This window comes from Antedon mediterranea, chromosome 10 (genome assembly GCF_964355755.1).
Source record: "Antedon mediterranea chromosome 10, ecAntMedi1.1, whole genome shotgun sequence".
Classification (NCBI taxonomy): Eukaryota; Metazoa; Echinodermata; class Crinoidea; order Comatulida; family Antedonidae; genus Antedon; species Antedon mediterranea.
In genome coordinates, this window is record NC_092679.1 from 11,928,680 (window position 1) to 11,946,307 (window position 17,628).

Consider the following 17,628-nt stretch of genomic DNA (forward strand, 5'->3'; position numbering starts at 1 on the left):
TGTGAGAGTAAGTTGTACATGCAATCAACAGAGCACAATAGATTATTTACTGTGCTCTAAAGGGTTGATTAACCACATACAATCAGTTTTAATTGATAAAAAGGGAGAGTTTAATTTTGGTAGTGATCAAAATCTTATGTTGTTAACCCTTGACATAGCTTTGAATAAACACACCATTTCACCAATTAAACCAATAGTTATTTGGGACATTAAGAACAATCAAGATTTCACTTTATACCAAAAGAAACTTGAAGAAAAAGTTAATGGTTGGAATGCTAATGATTCAATTTGGGAATCCTAGAAAAATATCATTATAGAATCAGCAAAAGAAGGAATAGGAATTACCAGAGTACTAAATTGCAAATAAAAACCGTGGTTTGATAAAGAAGTAGACTTTGCCATAAAAGAAAGAAAATCCGCTTCACGCCACCATCGTCAATGGGTTCATTTAAATAGAAAAAAATAATGATAATACAGTATAGATAATAGCAACACTAACAACAACAATAATAAAAATGATATTGATACTGCTGATTTATGGAGTTTATATATTTGGAAAAACGGCATAAAGTTGAAACGCTTATTAAAAATAAAATAACAGAAAAAATGATTAATGGTTCAAGAGAAATAGCTAATAAAGGAGGTCCTTCCTGTAACGATTTCTAGAAAAAACTTCAAAGGCAACACGGATTTTGATTGCATCCAAGTTCCTGATTCTGAAGATAACCTTTGCATTAGGTCGTTGGGAAAATTTAGGTAAAGATAATATGAATTTGAATGATTGTAATGGTTTTCTAACTGATCGCCTAGTTAGAAAAATTAGAGATAACCTTTCTTACGATGTTCATTCTGATAATAATGGAGAATTCCTAAATGATATTGCTATTGATTTTGATATTGTTAAAGATGCAATAACTCTTGCAAAGAATAACAAAGCCTATGGTTGGGACAATATTACATTATTAAAAATGAAGGAATATATATTATTAAATCATTACTTGGCCTTTTCAACAAAATTATTAAATTGGAAGAAATCCAGAAGGACTGGAATAGTTCCATTATTATTCATATTCATTAGAAAGGTAGCCGTAGAATTTTGGACAACTATAGAGAAATATCATTAACTTCATGTGTTCTAAGATCTTTAATAGAATTGTGTCATTTAACATTTCAAACTTGAAAATGTTGATACTTTTTCCGCGGTCCCAGGAAGGCTTTCGCGCAACATAGATGTGAAGACCATATTTTTACTCTTAAGAGTATTGCTGCTTGCAGACTTGAAGAAAATAAACACACCTATAATATGGAATTCCTGGACTTCCGTAAAACATTCGATGTGTCTGGCGAAAAGGCTTACTTAGGCCTAAAGCCGTTTGGTCATCAGGTATTAGGGGTAAAATTTGGCGATTGATCGATAAACTTTATGAAGATGTTAAAGGTTCTGTAAGATTTGGAGATATGGACACAGAATTCTTCAATATTCAACAGGGAGTAAAGCAAGGCTGTGTACTTTCTCCAATCCTATTTAACATTTTCATAAATGAATTTAAAATGCTAGTAATAGTATCAAACAATGTTGGTATCAAAATAAATAACACGTTGATAGGTGGGTTATTCTGGGCAGACGATGTTGTATTAGTTGACAATAACGAACATGAATTTTCAAAAATACTTGATCTTGCAACATTATTTGCACAAAAAAACGGAAGTTACATTTTTACTATGATAAATCCAATGTTCTTGTTTTTGGGAAAAGAATTGACAGCCATAAACAATGGAAGCTAGGGGATAGATTTATTGTTGAAGCAGAGACTTACAAATACCTTGGTGTCCATATTTCTAGCTAAATGACAATGTAAGCACCAAAATGTAATTACAAAATGCAATAGGTCTATAGCTTATATCAAATTGTTAATTGACAATTGCAATAATTTTAACAGAGTATTTTTTGAGATATATTATGGAGGACAATCGGTCTACCTGCAATTAATTACGAATCAGCTGTTTGGTGTTCGTTAAATAAAGTTGATATTGATAAAATAGAAAACTTCAATTGCAAATAGCTAGATATATTCTTAAGGCGTCTAGAAACACGCCGCGTGCAATCTTATTTTTGGTGAATTGGGTTGGTTCCCAATAAATGTCACACAGGATAGTTTATTTTAATCCGATTGTACACATGGAATCACATCGTTGGCCAAATGTTTTGCTTAATGCCCACCACCGTAGATCTGACCAGGGAGTTGTAAAATACTCCCTGATCTGACCAGCTTTATGTTGAGATTAGGAACTAAGATTAAAGAACGTGCTTGTATTGATTTTGCGCTCCAGAATATTAGACTGGAGGAATTGGCAATATTCGGGCAAATCTATCTAATGCAATTGACGTTTGGAACCGATTAATAATGGAACAATAGACCAAAAATCAATGTATGTTCTTGGTTCATCTGTACTTGATCTTCCTGCAAATATTAAAATTACATTCGAGAGATTTTGTAGAGGTTTTTCACCAAACGGGCATGGAGAAAGAGAAGGGACATCAACAATGTTCTTTGCTTTTTAAATCCTGTATTACTTTTGTTAATGTTATTTTTTATATCAGTTTCCTTGTACTGTAAATAGGCCTATTGTTAAATCATTTTTTTTCTCTAACTTTTATTTTACTCTTACTCTGGATGCACCTTCACAAAGTATTACTTTTGTTAATGCTATTTGCTTATATCTTGTATAATTTAGTTTAAGTTTCCTTTTAGGCCTACTGCAAATAGGTCTTTTGTTAAATCATTTTTTTTCTTTAACTTTTATTTTACTTACTCTGGACGCACCTTCATTTCAAGAAGTGTGCCACTGTTTCAAAAGCGTAGCTTCCAAATAAATTACTTTTTGGCTAAAGCCGCAACGCGAAAGAAAGCTCACAGCAGTTAAAACTGCTAGTTCGCCCTCTAGAGTTTATACGTGTATTTCGTAAACACAATAAATGTGCAAGAAGAAAACGAGACAGCAGCTTAGCTTAGGCTACTAGGCCCTCTCTACAGTCTCCCCTCTAGCAGCCTAGAGTCCAACAGAGGTGTGATGACTTTTGTGAGAGGAAGAAAATCCAGCCGGCCCAAAACAAATAAATATTGAATGAAAAAAGAGAAATGAAATGTTATCGTTAAAGATGAGCTGCCTGATGTATTTGCAAGAATGTTCGTATTTGTTTTGATAGCGATGTTGTCATGTAAGTTTGATCAATTTTTATAAAGACAAATGTAAGTCTCCATTTTAAATTTGTAAAATTTTATTTTTAGGCTAGGCTAGTAGCCTACGCATATAGGCCTAGGCTAGGCCTAGTAATAGTAGTAGGCCAGGCTTTATGCATTGGACTAGATAAGAACAAGATAGGTTAGGTAGGCCTAGGCTAGTGGGTCAAGGCTACTTTGTTATTATATGACTAAGGCTAGCTAGGCTAGGGGCCTATTAGTATCTCCTAACTGTGTGGGCTAGAGGCCCAGCTAGACCTCTCTATCTAGGCTAGTCTACTCCTAGCTAGAGGCTACTAGATTAGGCATAGCCTATATAGCCTAGCCTACTTATACAGCAGGCCGGTCCTTCCCGGAGAAGGATTAGGCCAAGTTGAGCCGCCGACAAGTTGAGCCACCACCAGAAACACCAAATGCTAACTTTCGCCGGTGCTCATTTCTATTTAATAGAAGTTCTATTTATATTATTATTTGATATAACGATACGGTATATTCAAAAGTTTATATATCACGGGTTTTAGTATATATTATTAAATATTATAATTAAAGAAATAATTATGAAAATCTGACTTGTAGATTCTAAAATATAAGGCATAAAACATCACTGAAAATGATCGTTTTAGCAAAAAATTATGTATAACATGTTTGCCTGAGGGGGCAGTGGTATGAACTAGGCCTACTCAATTTTTCGGTAAAATAATTACAATAAAATCACCGTTTTTTAGTAAAATATTTTGTGTATTAACATTTAATAAAATTCAATAAAATATGATATTAAAAGATAGTAAATAAAAAATAATAATTATTTAACCTCATTCGAAGAATATCAATACTCTATTAGTCCTGAGAGACAACGTGATTTTACGTGGTAAGCCTACACGCGAGAAAAATTTTATGGAAAATATTATGACTACTTTCCTTTGCTGTGTTGTTATGACGGTTCAACTTGAAACCAACAACATTGTAGTATGTAATTATTTATATATAATTTATTTAAATAAACATAAAGACCATGAACTTATGTACTAGGACACCACTCTATCACTACGCGAAATGTCGTAAAAGACGCACTGGGCGTTTCATAGAAATTACCGGCGGCTCAACCGGTCATATGCCACGACAACACCCGACCGAACGCACGGAGAATGTCTGGAGTTCCGAGGTATTGAAAGAAGCACTCGAGTAGGCCTATGATCGAAAGAAAGTTATTTTTAAAATTAAAGTATGTTTATGCTTATGTGTGGCAACATATTTTTCTGATGTTAGCCTTGATCGTCTTGTATTGTATCATTTAAAAAGAATGTTTCTAACTGTATCTAATTTATCTATTGAATGTTAACCTGTTACATAGATACTGTAAATGAGTGTTTGTTAATGTATAATTATGTATAGAACTGATATGAAAATTATGTACTCAAATGTTTTGGTAACATTTCTATAACTAGAAAGCCACTCCGAGAGTGCATACCTCCGCCTACTGTAAAATTCTCCTACATAAGATTTCTCCGGGAAAAAAAAAAATATATATATATATTTGTGTGTGTCTTATTAACACGTTCACCGCCAAAGACGGAAATCTCCGTCTTTCAATGCCCAGCGCCAGACCGCCAAAGACGAAAATTTCCGTCTTTGGCTTTTTATTGCACAATTTGTTAGATCAGGTATATATGGACCGCATGTAGAAATTTCAACATCCAAATCGATCTGGACCGCAAATATTTTGATACTTTATTAACCCCTAGTGCCATTGACCCCAGCTGGCCTACATCGCGTCCTATCCGTAAACAACATAATGTGTTTACTGCGGACGAAGCAATTGCAGAAATATTGGCCGACTCGGAAAATGAGTATTTATTATCCCCAGATGATGTAGGTATATTTGTACCTAAATCTGGTTTATAAAATGTAATAAATAATTGGAGATAATTTAGCTAGCCTGGCCTAGGCTAGTTTGTAGAATAGGTTGAGAATCGTGACACTGACAGACGGTGCAGTCCAGGCTAAAATCCTCATTATCTCTGCTTTGTTCTCCGATTGAGCCTAAAATGCTAAAAGTGAGCCAAGTTCTTTGTACAGTTATGTGGTATTACAGTTTTATTTCAATAAAGTGTTTGGTACCATTGGAAAGTTTATTTCTATCTCATTATTTTAATGGAAAATGCATGTTATTCTGGATTACAAACACCTTTGCTATGAGCTTTGAAAAACAGGTAAATTTATCTAAAATGGCTGGCGGTGAGGGGTACTTCCTTTATTGAATGACTGGCGGTGAAAGTGTTAATGCTGTTTGTGATTGAGGCTAATAATTTCACCACAAGCATGTGTATGCGAGTTTGGCGTAATGGTTATGTAACAAGCCTTTCAAATAACAATAGCTTCAGTTGACTAACAATACAACAGCAACGTGAAAATCAAACAAGTAAATTAGAAAAGAAATAGGTTTTTTAAACTACTCGCATTAAAAAACATGCACAATAAATCAAATTATGTTTTAAAATTACAAATCACATATTATAACTCTTGCCTCTTGTACAAAGATGAAGTTTTTTGGACAAGTAGTTCTCGAGAAAATGCAATTTCAGTTTACTTGTTACTTTAAGACGGCTCGCCGGCTTTTGAAAAATTCTGTCCTATCTTTTAACACTAGCAGGTCTGAAAATAATATCAATTTTGTTATTGTGAAGTTATTAATACACCAATTTTGTTGATTTTCAATAAGCATGGTCTGAAAGTATATACCTATCTCTGCACCCAAAAATTCAGAACAATAACTTGAAAACTGTAGGCGCTATCGTGCTAACAAACATACATACAAACAAACAAACAAAGTAAATACTATATCTGGCAAAATTCTTTTTTGCCAAGTAACAAACACACGCTACCGATTACATATACTGTACCTCCTTGGCGGAGGTAAATAACCATGAACATGGATGATAAATGTGGTACTTACAGTATACAGTATGTAGTTAATTAAAATGTTATATGTTACTATACATTAATCAATTGCAGATATGTTGTCTTTTTTATTAGCTCAGAATGTCACTAATATTGCAACAAACATCTGTGACAGTATTTAGGCCTAATTTTTATTGGCCTATATTTTTATCATTGGTTATCGTTTAGGCAATTTTGTTTTTCTTGTAGTTTTATTGTCTCTTTTTTTATTGTCTTAATTATGCCAAGTAAAATGAATTTCCATTTTAAGTGGACCAATGAAATTTCTTGAATGAATTTTGACAATAATTTTATGCCATTTTTTACTCACTCACATGAATCGTGTTGAAAAAAAAAAATCCAAATTACAAACCCCACAGTTAAACACGTTTGAACCAACATTTAGTTTTCTTCATTAATTTATTACAGATATTACTGTATCTGCCATTACTTGATATCATCATATTATTGTTATTCTAACATTCATTTATTAATCATACTATATAACTATATCATTATATATAAAACAAAATATAATTCTTTATCTTACATTTACAATTTGAATGTGATATTGATTGACATCTAGAAGAAAAAGATGGAGACCTAATTAGAACCAATTTCTGAAAAAAGACCTATATAATACCAAACTCTCGCCATTTATTAGTATACAGGCGCTGGGAGGGGGGGGGGGGCTGCAACCGAGCTTGGACGTGTATTAGTAGGACTCACCTACAGTACTGTAGGCTTAGACCACTAACCCAGCTTTTAGATTTAAGAAATAAAAACATGAAGGATCAGATGAATTGAATACCAATGTACACAGTTATCGGCTAGACTTGTTTGTACATAGCCGTAGGATCAGCAGGATGTACAGTAGGATAGGCTAGCCTAGGCCTACTACTCCCTTAGGACAACTACCACCTAGTACAACTACCCCTAGTACAACTACCCCCTAGGACAACTACCCCATAGGACAACTACCACCTGGACCACTATCCTCTAGGACAACTATGTTGTATAGTAAAATATCACTGGATACATTACTGGCAATGATGAAACAAGCTATAGACAACTAGGATGTGATTTTTATCACTGGTGCTGCAATAACAACCTGAAACTAAACATAAAGAAAACAAAAGAAATGCAAATTGATTTTAGGAAAATTAAAGAACCCTTAGAACCTCTGATTATAAATGAAAATGAGATTGAAGTAGTAAATGAGTACAAATATCTGGGTTGTATAATTGACAATAAGCTAAATTGGATAAATAATGTAAATAAAGCCACATGCAAAGCCAACCAAAGGATGTTTATTTTAAGAAAAATGAAGTACCTACAAATTGACAAAACTATACTTAAATTGTTTTATAACTCTGTAATTCTCAGTGTAATACTTTTTTGTAATGTTTGTTTTTATGGTAATACAATGCAAAAAGATAAAATTAAACTTAATCGAATAGGAAATAGAGCAATTAGACTAGTAGGAGAGCACTTACCTGATGTTGAATCCTTGTATAAAGAAAATGTGTTAAAAAAAGTAAAAAGTATCATTGATGATGAAACACATCCTCTTCACAAACAATTTGCTCTCATGAATTCTGGCATAAGACTACGTGCACTTAATACCAAAACAAAACGGTTTAGGTGCTCGTTTGTACCTAATGCTATACACTTATATAACTCCAGAGTACAAAGGTAAAATGTAACCGATAATTTTTTATCTAATTTTAACAATTTTTAGCCTCTTAACTTTTTGTGTGTGTTTTTGTAAATTGTATTTTATATTTTTGTATTTTGCCAGTTTTCAAATCACATTTCTGTTTTTAAATGGACAATAAAGTATATATGACTATGACTATGACTATGAACTACCCTCTACTAGTAAAACTACCACCTAGGACAACTGCCCCTCTAGGACAATTACCTCCTAGAAAAATGATCGAGATAAACTGAGAGATGCCAAAAAGAGTACACTTGCCCAATCTGTCAGATTACTGAACTTCAAAAGCATACAGTAGGGAGAGAGATTGGTCGTAACTGAAAGCTTTTGAATCTTTCAATATGCGTATTCGTCAGGCGGGTAGGCTTATTTTATTCTTGCGTGACATGAAGATGCATATAGAAATCTGGAAACATGCAGTTTACCTAGCTACTCCAGTTAATAAAAAAAAAAGGGGTATTTTTTATAAGCCCCTTGGTATCGTTCACAGTGCTGACGTCACAATACAATGTGACATCTCCTCTAGACCAAGCGTTCTATGATAAACAGGCATTGTACTCCCGATTTTACTTCATTTTCAACCGAACATTACTTCCAAATCTTTATTACTTTACGAAACTTTTACCAAAGAATTTGTACTTGGACATGGATTTAGGTGCTACAGTAACTATTCATTCACTATCAGTATTTACAGAGTTTTAACTACCATATTATACTTACCTCGTCTACATAAAAAACAATAAAATCGTCCAAAATAATTAAAATGTTGTTAAAATTATGTTTTTCGATGTGTAGCCAGGCCATTCTAGCCCCTATAATGGCCTGGCCTAGAAAATTGTGGCCTGGCCTAGAAAATTGTCTTCCTTGGCAAGATAAGATACAATAAGACAAGCTTTAAAAAAAAAAATACTTTGAGAATTCAAAATTCTCTCTTGAAAATTGTTGATTTGTTATCATGAGTGCGAGTGGTTTTTCATAATTTTAGTTACTTTCTTTAAATAGGTTGTTTTTTTGTATGCATTCATTTTATTAATATCTTTAACCAATGATCCAATAGGGGTTTCTAGGGTATTCTAAAAGTAAGACCGTTTCTACTAAAATGTTTAACAAAAAATAAAATTATCCAACATGAATTCCAGTATTGAACAATTCATTGTTTGATAAAAGAATGTCGTCAGTCTCCCTGCAATTCACACTTGATGTCATTTTCATTCTCACAACCTTTATCATTAGAGCCAATTGATCAATATTGATCATAAACAGATCAGTGTTTGCTAATAATATAAAACCCAAACTGGCAATTAGCCAAATACCAATCAATGGATGACATGTCACTCACAAAGTTCAAGGTCATAAAAAGCAAATTAAAGCAGTTTTATTAAAGTCGTTTAAATGAACATATTAATTACATATTCCAAGAACATATTTTTCATTTTATTAATCTAAATGTTAATTTAAAGAAAAAAATATTAATGCTACGGTTTGCCTACAGAAAAAAAACAGCAAAATTAATGATGAAAAAATGGAGATTGTTGTAGTAAGTAGGAATTAAAAAATGTTAAGATTATGAAAGTGGCTTAACATTTCCAAATAGCCTAATTCATAACAATAAAATACTGCATACTTTTAGCATTGACCATTTTATCAACAATTACCAGATATATGTCATTCCTCAGTATTTCATCTTTTTATTGTTAATTATGTACTATTACCAAGGTAATTTAACAACAGGATGCTGAGTTTATGAGATCAAAGGGTTTATCTGTGGCTGCTACATGATCAGTTCCACACCCCTTAAGAGATCAAAGGGTTTATCTGTGGCTGCTACATGATCAGTTCCACACCCCTTAAGAGATCAAAGGGTTTATCTGTGGCTGCTACATGATCAGTTCCACACCCCTTAAGAGATCAAAGGGTTTATCTGTGGCTGCTACATGATCAGTTCCACACCCCCCCCCCCCTTAAGAGATCAAAGGGTTTATCTGTGGCTGCTACATGATCAGTTCCACACCCCTTAAGAGATCAAAGGGTTCATCTGTGGCTGCTACATGATCAGTTCCACACCCCTTAAGAGATCAAAGGGTTTATCTGTGGCTACTACATGATCAGTTCCACACCCCTTAAGAGATCAAAGGGTTTATCTGTGGCTACTACATGATCAGTTCCACACCCCTTAAGAGATCAAAGGATTTATCTGTGGCTGCTACATGATCAGTTCCACACCCCTTAAGAGATCAAAGGGTTTATCTGTGGCTGCTACATGATCAGTTCCACACCCCTTAAGAGATCAAAGGGTTTATCTGTGGCTGCTACATGATCAGTTCCACACCCCTTAAGAGATCAAAGGGTTTATCTGTGGCTGCTACATGATCAGTTCCACACCCCTTAAGAGATCAAAGGGTTTATCTGTGGCTGCTACATGATCAGTTCCACACCCCTTAAGAGATCAAAGGGTTTATCTGTGGCTACTACATGATCAGTTCCACACCCCTTAAGAGATCAAAGGGTTTATCTGTGGCTGCTACATGATCAGTTCCACACCCCTAAAGAGATCAAAGGGTTTATCTGTGGCTGCTACATGATCAGTTCCACACCCCCCCCCCCCTTAAGAGATCAAAGGGTTTATCTGTGGCTGCTACATGATCAGTTCCACACCCCCCCTTAAGAGATCAAAGGGTTTATCTGTGGCTGCTACATGATCAGTTCCACCCTCCCCCCCCCCCCCCTTAAGAGACACTGCACGATTTTTAAAACTACGGTTTGATGTGATTTTGTGTTTTCTATTGTTTTTTAAATTGATGAATAATCAATTTGAATAATACTGTAATAGTATTAGTAGTAGTACAATGTTCAGCAATACGAATGACTTGTCCCTTGTTTCGCCTCTTTGTTTTGTGCCATCAACAAGCAATTTGTGGCACATGCAAGCAAATTATCAAGACATAATTAAGTCACGTATGTAGATTTGTAGAGACAGCCAAAAGCAATAAAAAAAAAAATTACATTTTTGTTATTTTTACAGAAGAAGGTAACTAAAACAGTACAGTGTTTATATTATTATTACCTTGATGTGTTTCTATTTTGAGACAAATACATGCATACATTTGTGTGGTATGTTGTTTAAAAAATGGTGTAAATTATGTATGATTTTCATACAGTAAAACCTATCAATGTTTTATGCTTAAAGACATATTGTCTCCCAAAAACATGAAAAATGAAAATTAATTAATTTATCAGACTTTGAATATATTATTTTGTAGTTTTAATAAAGTTAATCACTTCCATAAAAAGAAAACGAAAAAAAAAATGTTTTCAATAAAAAAATTACAAAATAAATGGTTAAATTCAACCAAAAATCCATTGACTGGCAGCAAATTTTTTCTTTAAATCATGTTTTTTGTCAGGTAAATACATTTTTTTTCGATCCAATTTTTGGTCAAAGTGGATAACTATTATGTTACATTAATATTTTAAGAATTATTTTTTCAGGGGGACAAAACATCTTTAAATTCTATTCTAGTGGGTTGTTTTTAACGAAAATTTTGCATAATAATAGAACAATTAGTAATAATTAACGAAGGTGTGAAGTTTCACTGAAATAAAACAATTAAAAAATCCTTCTGTTTCAGTATTTGTGAACATTTTGAAAATTGTGACGTATGCCATTGTCTGATTTCCCTTGCATCTACCACATTTGAATCAAACAAGTGAAATTCGCTCCCTCTTCATCTTTTGAATTGATTGTGATAACCTAGTCATATCATGAATGGAAAAACTTGGACATATTTGGTTCTATTTTTTTAATTTAAATTCTGAACTTTGCCAAAATTGCAGTCAAACAAGTAGGACATTTTGCTATAAAATCCACATTTAAATAAATTATGCCTGTCAATTAATGCTAAAGGGGTTGTGAAACATGGCTAGCCTGTGGTTCTTTTTGGGCCAAACTGTGGTCCGAGGGCGCTAGAAATTTGGCAAGCCTGTGGTCCCAAAGGCGTCAGCATGAAATACGCAGCCAGTCTGTGGTCCGAGGGCGCTAGATAGTTAGGCCAGCTTGTGGTCCAGAGGGCTCTAGATAACTATTTAACTAAGTAGGCATTATTATGAATAACTAGTAAATATTTATCTTTATATTTTTAAATATTTGGGTATAGGCCTACCTACTGAAGTCTAGCCTAGGCCTGTGTTGCTTTTCCACAGTTTATCAGGCAAGTGCTTCTTTATCATTCGAGCCAGCTGTGCAAAATAAAAGTTTGCTTGTAATTTTCTTTTAAAAAAAAGGTATGTAAAAAAAGCTGTGGAAAAGTTATGTATAGCGCCCTTTGGACCACAGGGTGACCGAAATGTCTAGCGCTTTCGGACCACAGGCTGGCCCAAAAAGAACCACAGACTGGTCATGTGTTTCACGACCCCTGCTCGTCAAAATGTATAGTACAAGAGTGGTTAGTTTAGAGTGGTCGTTGTAGTCTATAGAGTTAAGATAAGATTGCCTTGTTCACGTTTTTCTCTTCCTTAGAAAAATAAAACAAACAATAATGATTTCACTATAAAAATGTTGTTTTTTTTGTTGAAAACCCATTGTCTATAATTACTGTACAGTTCTTTCAGGAAAATATTGATCCTGATCCACTAATATGATTCAAAAATTATTTTTACAGTATGCATCATATCACAAAGAAGTGTATAAAAAACTTTGTTATTATTTAAATAAATTGGCAGAAAAAGAATAGCCAACAAATTAAAGTGATCTTATCTAATTATCTTATGATTTCCAAGAAATCACTCAAAGACTCAACTTTCTCAGAAAGCTCAAGCAAATTTGAGTTGATAATATTTTAATTCTATTTTATTGAAGTGTTATTTTAAGTATTATATATTTTAGAATTGAAAGTTTTTATGGTAATTTATACTAAAAAAGATTTAAAAAAACATAGATAGACCACATTACATTACACAACGTATCATTAAAGCAGATCTAAAGCCATGTTCACTGATTTACGATATTCTTTCATAATATTATTATCCTTTACATTACTAGTAAAATTTTGAGATTAGACTATGGCCACCAAAAGCCAATCTATGTAGGCCTAGAACTAGGAGTTCAAATTTGCATTCGAACATGGAATTAAAATGTTTAACAATAACTCTATACTGTAATTGTTGTTTTGAATTTTAATCATTTTAATCGTTCTAACAGTATTTTAATATTGGCCTATTAACCATATTTTGACATTGGCCTATTGCGTTTAGTCAGAAATTGGATATATTTTTCTCATAGTTTTATTGTCTTTTATTATCTTAATTATGCCAAACAAAATTAATTTTCATTTTATTAGTGGACATACAATTTTTTAAATCTTGAATCTGTTCATTATTTTGTGAATTTTTTCCTGTTTTTCTTGCTTTTATACGCTCTACCATATGAATCAGTCAGTACTTCTATCTTATTTATGGCCAGTCATTTTACATTTAACAATTTCTTTAAATTGCCTTTAATTGGGTTTTCTTTAATTATTGTTATCATTTACTGGAACTCATGCTATAGTATGACTATCATCAGTAGCGTAACGCAGGAGTTTAACACTTTTGCTGGTGTAGCACACCTAAGGAGCCTTCCAATGCTAGGAAGTGGCACTGAGCTACTCATGCTCTGGGCTTTGGTGTTATAGCATCAACAAAGTATGAAAACAGTAGAGAAAATCAGTAAAACAGCTTACAGAATAATAGGAAAACTAAAGATAGTAAGAAACCCTAAAGATATTGTAAACAATGCCATAAGTAAAAAATGTTAACTAATTATGTCGGATGAGTATATAACCCTCTCCACCATTACCTTGTAGTAAGTCAGGGCATTAGTGTACCCAAGATGGAGAACCAATAGAATGAGGGATTTTACCAAATGTTAACCTTTTTAACTCATTTTTATATTTTTATGTGAATTTTTGAACAAACAAAAATAATTTCAAACCATGTACATATTTTACTGATGTTTGACCATGAATAAATGAATACTGAATGCTTTGGGGCCCCTGGGGTTAGCTACGCTCATAGTCGTTAGGCCACTGACTATCATTTTCATTGTGTTATGTTTCAGTTTTGGTGAGCCATCCTTTGAACAATGTATGTATTACTATTTACCTTTTGAGTTATATTTATTTAATATTTCCTGTATGTACTGATTGGATGATTATTTTATGAGGTGTTTTATTGTGTAGTTCTGATTGGATAGAAAACATACAACATCACCTTTTGGAGAAATAGTTACAGTGTATAAACTCTAGATTAAAAGCATCCTAATTTATTACCCACTGTACTGTATGCTTACAATACCAGAATCAAATTATTTGTTAGTTTTACAGGTATGTTTTCAATTGTATAATTGTATTTAATAGGATTGTGGAAACGGAGTGGAGGATAATATTAGGCAGTGTTGAAGGCAACTGGCCAACCTACCACATAATGCTTACAATGAGCTGTAATTAAACCGCTCATTCTCCACATTAAAAAAGTTTAGATATTTATTTCATGCAACTGACAGCGAGAAAACTACAAGATGGATATTATCCATTTAAAACTATAATTTAAAACTATTTTATAATGTATTATTATGCTTTACAGTAAAGTACTGTATGAACCCAGTCTCATTTGAGGGAGGGAGTTATAACCGTCACAAGGTCAGGATTAGCCAGTGTCACTAGGTCAGGATTGAACCCTGTACCTTTGGGATTGGAAGGCAAACACATTTAGCACCAAGCTAAAGCTCCACTACAAAAGTAGATGAATATAGGACAAACCTTTTACCCAAGTTGTTTTAATCATGGAGATTCTGTACTCCATGTTCTAATTAACACTTTATTACACAACAGGGTATCGTACACCTGATCCACTTAATCATTAAACCTGGTTAGGGTCATCATTGTACTGTAGCTATGTAGTAATTTAGCTGTCATTAAACCTTACTGATTCATTTTGTGATTACTGTAACTTTGGGTTATGTTCACACAAACCCAAGCTCGATTACTGAGAATCAAGAATGAGCATGATTTATTCTATCCTAAAACAAATACTATCAAGTAAAAAAATTTAAAGTACACTTGATTCATCGATACTGACGCCCTTCTCCGTGGATGTCGTGAATGCATCTGTGTTTATAACCTACCCTTGATTATTTTTGTTTTTATTTGCCAGAAAGTAGCATAAAAATTATGGGATTAAATTTTAAATTACACATACAGTACTAAAAGACACTTGTTAAAACTAGAAATGCAATTTTTGTACCAGCATTGGTCACATACTGATTTAAAGGTACCATGTTTTTAATTTGAGAGTATCACATAGCGACCTTTTATAATTTGATGGTGGATACAGTAAATACTAAAACCCACTTAATCGATTTAAATTCTATGTGGGTCGAATCAACCAATGCCGAGTACGGATAACATCAGTAAAATAAACACCCAACTCAAATTCATTATGAAAGTGGCCCATTTAAGACCAAGTACTATGTATGATCTTCAGAATTCGAGTCAACAATTTGAGTCAATAGATATTTTGTGTTTCAAAGTATATAACAACAATCATAGATTGGTGCAGTAGGAAGAGGGTTTGTAAGGTCCTTTTGATGTAAGGGCATGTAAAAGGAAGTACTCCAAAATGTACTATAAACTTCAATAAGTTATCTTGTTAAGGGTCAAACACCAAATTAGTATGTGTTTTTGTTTCAACTGCAAGTATACAATAAGTGGGTGTCTTTCAATAAACAAACAAGAAGCAACAAAGTACTGACTTTCTTCCTAATTCTACATCCTTTGATTTTGGTAGCAAATTTAAATGCATAACAGTTAAGTGTTATGTTATGTATACCCATTATAATAAAACCCCATTGTAAAACATTTTGACACTAGACCTACGTTTTTTGACATAATTTAATTCACACACTACATTTTATGTAAAAATAAATACTTTATAGACCTAATTGCAATAATCTTTTTTCGTCTTTAAATGGTTAAAAATGTGAAATATATAATTGATTCTAATAATGTTAGCGGCCCGCTATAAAATCCTAACAGCGCGCACGAATTGATATCGAGTCTTCTCGGATAAGGACTATAAACCGTAGGTCCAGTGTACACAACTTGCTCGTGTGCACTTTAAAGAACCTAGTACATCTTTCGAGACGAGTAGGGGGTTACCCCGGTGTAGTAGTACATCACAGCCACTGATCACCAACTGGGCCCTCTGGGAGATCAGTCTTTGACTGAAGAGGTCACCCAGTATAAAGATAAAACAAACAAAACAAACAAACAATTTTCATATTGTGATGTGATGCACCCACTACGATTGATCGCGTGAAAGGGTAAACAAATAAAAGAACCATAATTTTTTAGCAAATATACCAGGTGTATACTTGTTTTAACGGATTCTGCCAAAAAAGAAAAGACAAGCTACTTTTAGTGCATTGTTTTTATCATAATTAACCTTAGAACGCACATTTAAGACAAGAAATGACCAGGTTTAATGTTTTTAAAGTTATATAAATGTATTATTTTCAAAATGTCAAAAATTGCAGGTCTAGTTTTTTTTTCTTTAAACTGGGTGACCTCTTCAGAAGTCACAAGACTGTTCTCCCAGAGAACCCAGTTTAACAGACTGCAGGTACGATGTGAATGACAGTGTGTGCACTACAGTACCGTAGTACACCGGGGCAACCCCCTACTCCTCTCAAAAAAGATCATATAAAATTACGAATAAAATAAATCGAACATAGACAAAAATATAAACTAGATTTAATTCGTCACTATGACGAATTATAGGTTACTAGAGGGTGAGCTCGCTTCGCTCGCTCCCCCTCTAGGAAGTGTAGACGATGGTTCTCGGAATGATAATGTTCTCCTTATACATTTTCTGTCGGTTACCATTATTGAAAATGCTTGACATTCGTAAAACTAAACTACTTTGTTTCACAGTGTTTTAGATGATTAATAACATTTTAAAGTATAATTTTTATTGTTTGGTAGGGCCCTTTGGGGAGGCGGAGGTCATTTGAGGGAGGTGCTTATTCGAGGGATATACCGTATGTTAAATTTTTTAGTTCTAATAATATGGTAACATTTATAATCAAATGAAATCCTCTCATAGATATGAAAAGTGGTAAAAAAGAATAACAAATGCTTGGTAAATTACAGATAACAGTGCGGTGAATTCTACTACAAATAGTATAATTGTGTTATTATAAATATGTGGATGGACGTTTATTAGATAGTTGGGTTGTGGGGGGGGGGGGGGTTATTATTCAAAGTGATGTTTTATTGGAGAGGCGTTTATTCAAATGAATACCATCCTAATAATTATTAATACATTATTTAATTTAATCATCTTTTGAAACTAACTGCCGTGACAGAGTGGGCCCAAGAAAGAAGACATTACGGCATTACGGCTTGCAACATGGGCAGACATCTCGGTCCTAACGGGACACAGGAAGATAGCCTACAGTTATTCCTGCAAGCTTACTCAATAAAACTCAGCTATCGGGATTTCACTCGAAAAATGTCTTATCAAATCTCCCTATGTAATTTTATAATACTATTCCCCACAATATATTCTGATTCTTTATGGCGTATATTTAATTTGATCTTTATTAATTTGCAGTATAATTCCTATTATTTAACTACTGTACCTTCACACACGTGTGGTATGTTTTAAAATAAACAAAAAACTGAAATGGCTATG

The 17,628-nt window shown here is 33.4% G+C and overlaps 1 protein-coding gene across 2 annotated transcripts in view; it reads left to right on the forward strand.

Annotated features, from left to right (window-relative positions):
• Positions 1–2,926: 2,926 nt before the first annotated feature.
• Positions 2,927–17,628, forward strand: part of LOC140060620 (steryl-sulfatase-like) — a 33,466-nt gene continuing 18,764 nt past the window's right edge. For both annotated transcript variants that reach the window (XM_072106907.1, XM_072106908.1), the window contains exon 1: positions 2,927–3,251. The gene's annotated coding sequence lies outside the window, so the exon portion shown is untranslated. The remainder of the gene's footprint in view (positions 3,252–17,628) is intronic.